The 6309-nt window shown below is 38.7% G+C and overlaps 1 long non-coding RNA gene across 1 annotated transcript; it reads left to right on the top strand.

The window, feature by feature from the left end:
- The first annotated feature begins 2169 nt into the window (after positions 1-2169).
- Positions 2170-4251, top strand: LOC107266574. Its single transcript, XR_001537445.2, has 4 exons — positions 2170-2389; positions 3038-3244; positions 3533-3554; positions 3643-4251. It is a non-coding gene; the product is annotated as an uncharacterized LOC107266574 (long non-coding RNA).
- The last annotated feature ends 2058 nt before the right edge of the window (positions 4252-6309 follow it).

A 6309-nucleotide genomic window follows, 5' to 3' on the forward strand; every position in this document is an offset into this window, starting at 1 on the left:
TATTATTCTCTATTTTTATTTTTATACAGATTTTAAAAAGGCATGAGCGAGCGAGATTATCGAAATTTGATATCTACAATATTAATAAGGAATTTTCGAAATTCATCTATCTCGATATTACCGTTTGAGTCTTAAGGCTAATCATAAAAATTAGTTATCGATGACAATTCTTTGAACGGCAACGACACATGCGATACACAGTAACACTATTAAACCGAATCTCCATTGCTATCGACCTGAGTTTTTATCTTGTTATTAATATTATCTGCGAGGATAGATAAATAATATTCTTAATAAGAAGACTGGAGTTTCCGTTTGAAATACGCGGAAGCCGGACCCGTTAAAAATCCCTTATCCAAGAGAAGCTAATTAAATCAGATCATTCCGCGATAAGGAAGAGCACGGTTACCCGCCGGAAATAAATAAATCCCATGGTTCCCAGGCTTAATTTCTGCTTTGATAACGGTCCCCCGTTGACTGTAGACAACATCCCGTGAGATCCTTGACTTTCGTCCAATGGTTGGTCGCTCGGATTCTACGATTCTAATCCAGGTGACGTACGAACGTTAGTCGGGTAGAAAAAAAAAAAGATAAGAAAGAAAAAAACGTATAATCAAAATTTTGCAAGCATCCCGCATAATGAGATATTCTAATGGCACCAAGCGCATCTAAACGTATCCCGTGCAATTAAACTGTTTTACATGCCAAATCGTTCGGGTGCACTTATTTTGGTAACCTCGCGCCAAGGTTCAGCCTACGACAATCATCGTATTTTCTGCTCGTTAACCGCTCTGGCATCGGCGGTTAACACGTTACGTGACAGCAGACAGAAATTATGGGAATTAAGGATGAAGGGTGTCGTTCCTTGCAATCCTTACGGGTAATTCGAGAGGAGACGAAGAAACGGAAATTTTATTAACCTAAAAAATGTCTAATGCCCAGGACAGACTTTGTAATCCTAAATTAAGATTATCGTGGCGTAACTTAAAATAGTCCTGCGCGTCCCGTTATACCTTTCCCGAGGATTATCGATGGGCAAAGCAACGGTTAAGCCTTCTTGCGGAATTTGAAATTCAAATTACCCGCCGGCAATTGCATTTCCCGGTAGAGGCACCGCTCTGGGTCTGGTATGGCGCTGCGCTACGGCATAGACTAAACGGACGCTATAGAGGCTCGACTCTCCGTGCGGCGTAGCCGAAAGTTATTATACCACGCTGGCTTACTGTACCGGCGCTCATTATCATTATTGCGTAAGAGGGACAACAGACAAAATGATCTGTCAATAAATTCAACTCACTTTCGGCAAATACACTGGAGCTAGGCCCACGAGAGCTTCTATTTATATATTACTTAGCGATCTTGTGTATTTAAGAACACATACGAACACACGTGTCCTCGTGTGGGTAAATCTTGTTCCACTGTATGCTTTATGTAATCTCGTACACGTATCACGTACGTTCGCGTATCCTTAATACCGTAATAACGTATAATCGTGTCCTCATTGATTATTTTATTTATGCGTAATTCCAAAATAACAGATATAGGTATGTAGGCGGATATATGTTTTCTGAAATTTATTCATCGAATAGCCGTATGAATAAGCACCGTGCGAATTACATACGAATATGGGAATTCGTGAATGCGTGTCTAGACGCAATACAGGAAAGGCGTGATGGTAACAGGTGTATTCTGATATCTATATATAGTGATTACAGAATATCGTTAATAGATTCGATAAATCGATTTGTTTTCTCGTCAAAGCCCACGAGGCCGTTGGAAATCGGCCATAAGGATTCAGCTTGAATGATTTAACGACGCTATCTCGTTTAGTAATATTTTTTTTTGCATTAGCGTCTTGTGTAAATTAATAAGTCCTAATTATTACCTGTTTCAAAGTCGCGACATCGTATGGGCATGTATATATCTTTTCGTGATGTGCTTAGGATGTTTTCATAAAAATTGTAATTGCTACAAGGTGAAAGAATCGTGTTGGGAAATGATTATCGAGTGTCAATAATTGCTAAGCTTTATTTGGAGTCACTAATTCTGCTAATCAAATTCGTGAAAAAAAAAGGTGTTAGTTCAAACAGTGATGAATTATGATGGCATCTTTGGTCTTGTCATTTTTATATGTATTTTTCAAGGAATCGATCCTCGATGATCGTCTCGATACGCCGTCGTGAAATTCGTTACTCAACTTGCACTGGTGCGTAAATGACATCAGAATAAATGACAAGTGGTTGGTTTTTATTGCGATTTTATCCTGGCCATTGGCACCGTGTCGCTCGAACCGTGACTGATGCTGTCCTTACGAGGAATTCCAAGATTTAGCCAAAAATCGGGGGAACGACTGTTAAAGCGAATCAGTGGATTATTAACAGGAAATAAGGTAAATGAATTTATATAGTGCAGTACGCGTTTCGATTATTTCTAAGTAACATACACCTTGTATAGTCATTTTTAGTTAATAATTTTTAACAAAATTTATTAATACATTTTATATCCCATATCCGGTCGATCGAGAATTCAAACAGCTTCTAGGTTCGCGCCAAATTTTTCACAAACACTTCACGTCATTTAGTACTATAGAATAGTCGTGTATACCAAAGTCAGTTACAATTGTAAAGTTTCCAGCAGTTGGACATCCTGCAACGAGTATAAATAGTTCTGGACGCCCGAGGCGTTTCCCAAGCAGATTAGAAACGTTTCTTCTTGAATCTGACTGTGATACACTTATTTATTTAACTCTCGAGCTACGTCACTTCCGGTTCTGCAAGATAAACTCGGTAACGGTAAATTTTTGACAGTTCACACGATCAAGGCGATACTGTCGGAAGCTTTCTGTGGTCCTTGATAATCGAATAGGAAAGGATAATTTTGAATTTTTCGTTACTGTTAATTAAATTATCAGTTTATATAGGTAATATCGCGAGATAAACACATGGAAATGAATATTTGAACGGAAGTTGATCTTATTGGACGGAAGTGAGGGGCGGCCATGACAGTGTTTATATATAATAACAATAATATATTGCAGAGCACGAATCGCCAGCCGTGAAGCTGTCACGTAGCTTCGTCAAGCCGATGGACAGTAGCTTTAGAGGAGGATGAATTAATCTAAAAAGATTGGGTATTAAAAAAACGGTGGGAACGAAGTAAAAAATAAAACGAAGAACAATGTCCTAATCGAATTCTCGGATATAAAGGAAAACGACAGATTCCAGGACAAACCGCACCGAAATCGGTAATTAATTGATTACTTCCAAATTGGCTAGCGATTCTCTGAAACTCATTCTCTCGAAGGCTTCTTTAAACCTTTAGTTTTATTTGCACCCAACCTCCTTCTCTGGCGGTTTTCTTTCTCTTCGGTTAATTCGTACTTACACTTCGTCACGGCTTTATAGGTTAGAACAAGGGCTGTTTACTCACGTTTCGACAATCTTGTTCCTCGAGAAGTGTTCCTTGTCGTGTCTTGTATTATTGGAATCCTAACCTATAATACTTCTACTGATTTTTTACATTTCTTTTTCAGACTGGTGTACAAAGTGCTTTTGGTATAGACTCATTTAATTTTATATATCGCACCGACGTGCTCCTTTATGAAAATGATGGAAAATGGCTGACGAAAATTTTGCTTTCTAGTATACACAGATCGAGACTCGGAGGTCGTTAACCATTATCCTGACACTGGGATCGGTTACCGGCCATAAGTAAGCTCACTATGTATTTTGCCGATATAAATTCCGTGACGCCACCATACCTGTTCAGGTTCAATAATCTCAGTATTGGAGTTGGGATTCACAATTAATGAATTTCCGTAATGGACGCCGGGCAAGTTTCCCAATTGGTATCTGGTAACTGGACGTTTCGGTAATTAGCCATTATCCTGGCGGGTAATGCAGGTATGTATCGATAAATAGACGGACAGGCTTCAGGCTACGGATGCTAAGAGAACAAACAATAAGCAGAAGTGTATTTGGGGATAAGAAAGAGCTATTAAAAATAAATGATACCGATTCTCTATGGGGGCTGTGTGTGTTTTTATCTGTATCCACAATTTCTAGTGTCTGCGCCAGCTTGGGAAGGTTCAACAATCTCTTAAACATCACTAGGAATCCACAATTAATGGATTTCACGGCTGTCGCGATACCAGATCACCTCGTGGTGTCAAATCTGGCGGACCCCGCCGAGCAGATCGGGCCCCACAGCTGTGACAGTCATGAGAGAGAAGGAATAGTAAGTCCCACGAGAAATGAAAAACCTAAAAGGAAAAAGAAAAAAAATAAAGAAAATAAAATATAAATTTGAACTGATTTTAACCAGAATAATTTTTTACCAAATTTCCTGTTTGGTAAATATTCATTATTCACTATCAAAGGATAATTTTGGTTTCGTGTGATAAATTAAATTTCCCACCTTTTTTTCTTTTCCTTTCCTCAATCGGCACATGCGCAGTGAACTAGTGTCGAATAGCACGATCAGGCGGATAAGCCAAAGTGCTTCCTGCTTGTTCTTTTCTTTTTTTTTTTAAGAACGCTTCAGTCGATTTATTTTTCTTACGAGTCTCGCTTCTTGCTCTTCTACTTCTGCTACTCATTCTTTGGTCTCTTTTACTTCTTCCTTCTTCTCTTCCACGTCCCCTCCGCTTGCCCCTTATCTGTCTTACAGTCTTCTCGCCTCATGAAAAAGGAATGTTGTTAGCGAGAATTCCGAAGTTTCATGGAAACAAAAAAAAACTATTCAGAGTGACAACGTCGGTGTCTTTAACCTTTGAAATCTCAAAGGATTCGCAAATAATAGTGACGTTTCGTTTAAACAGTCATTTTAAGAATGAATAGGGTCATCAACTCAGGAATTTACTAGAGCGCATCGTCTTGCTGATAAACGTATTTCTCTTTATAGAATTTCCAACGTGCAGGATGATTTGTGATTTATTTAACGGAAGGATAATAATCCACGATGGAAGGAATTTGATAAGGATCAGACCCTGAGGCATAATTGGAGATAGCATAAAGAGAATAATGAGACGATATTCAATATAGCTACGACCAAGGACGAAAATCACGTTAATCCTTGTTGAGGCAGAGTAAAGCTACAGACTTCCTCTATAAGGAGTACCGTATTGATGTTCTTGAAACTATTATAATTTTTCTTTTTTACGTTATTCTACAAATATCGATGATCCTTCCGTTCGTGGAGAAATTGCCTGGGAACGATGAATCCAGTTTGCTAATTTTTAATTTTATACTTACTTATCAACTCCCAGTCGATAATATATTTCTAAAGGATCAGGATGATTTAAACTCTCGGCTTTGGAGTCAATACTCCTTGTAACGACACCGTGTGAAATTTGCATTTAAAGCTGCCCAAACTTTGTCAGAAACAATAATATGCATATAAGAGTCTGTCGAGGAACCGGTTTTCCGAGTCTTTGCAGAAGGATGAGAATCTCGATGGCAATGATCCAGTGGTCAGATCGGAAATCCTTTTCAGTATCTTGAGAAACCAGGAGCGGAAGTTCCTGCAAGAGATCCATCGTCGATCCACCTCGTAGACGATAACCAAGGCTAGATCCAGACTGAAGATCCTCCATTCTTAAAAATACATCCTCCAGGTCGCTGCAAAGTCGCCCAAGACGATCAATGGTAAAAGTGGGAAAGAAGTCATATCCTTGTCTTGCATATTGGCGTGTACAGGAAAAAATCCAAAAAGTCTGATGACTGGCCAATGACGTTTCTAAAAAGGAAAAAAAAAGTTACGTAGAAACAAAAAACCAATTAATCATTACCTGATAAAAACAATTAGTGGATCCCTCCAGCAGGCCTCATCAACCATCATTTAATCATCTCTATCAATTATCACCTAATTACCAAGTCAAACTAAAGAAACAACAGACCTTCGACCTATACAGAAACTTTCCCTTTCAAACTATTAAATATCATTAGATCATTGCGCCATTAAGAAGATTAACAGATCTGCTCACTGAATCTATCAAAATATACCAATAGTCATTAGACGCTCAATAGAATACCCTAAAAAGTCATAAACGTCAAATAATCATCAGGATGCTGGCAAAGTCCTCTAATCTTTTTCCGGCTGACCTCAGCCGTCCGTATCCACTGACATAAAGTTGCCTGAGACTAGGATCACGAATCCATCCCTATCTGTACCTATGACAATGACCTGTCACCTATAATGAAGCGATCGATAATTCATATTCCACGTGCGAACTCATACGCTATGGGTTTTTACTCCTTTACAATCCATAGGTTAACAGACTTTAACTACAGTGCTTCGACATACAATGTA

Source organism: Cephus cinctus, unplaced genomic scaffold (assembly GCF_000341935.2).
Source record: "Cephus cinctus unplaced genomic scaffold, Ccin1 Ccin1_scaffold0022, whole genome shotgun sequence".
Taxonomy (NCBI): domain Eukaryota; kingdom Metazoa; phylum Arthropoda; class Insecta; order Hymenoptera; family Cephidae; genus Cephus; species Cephus cinctus.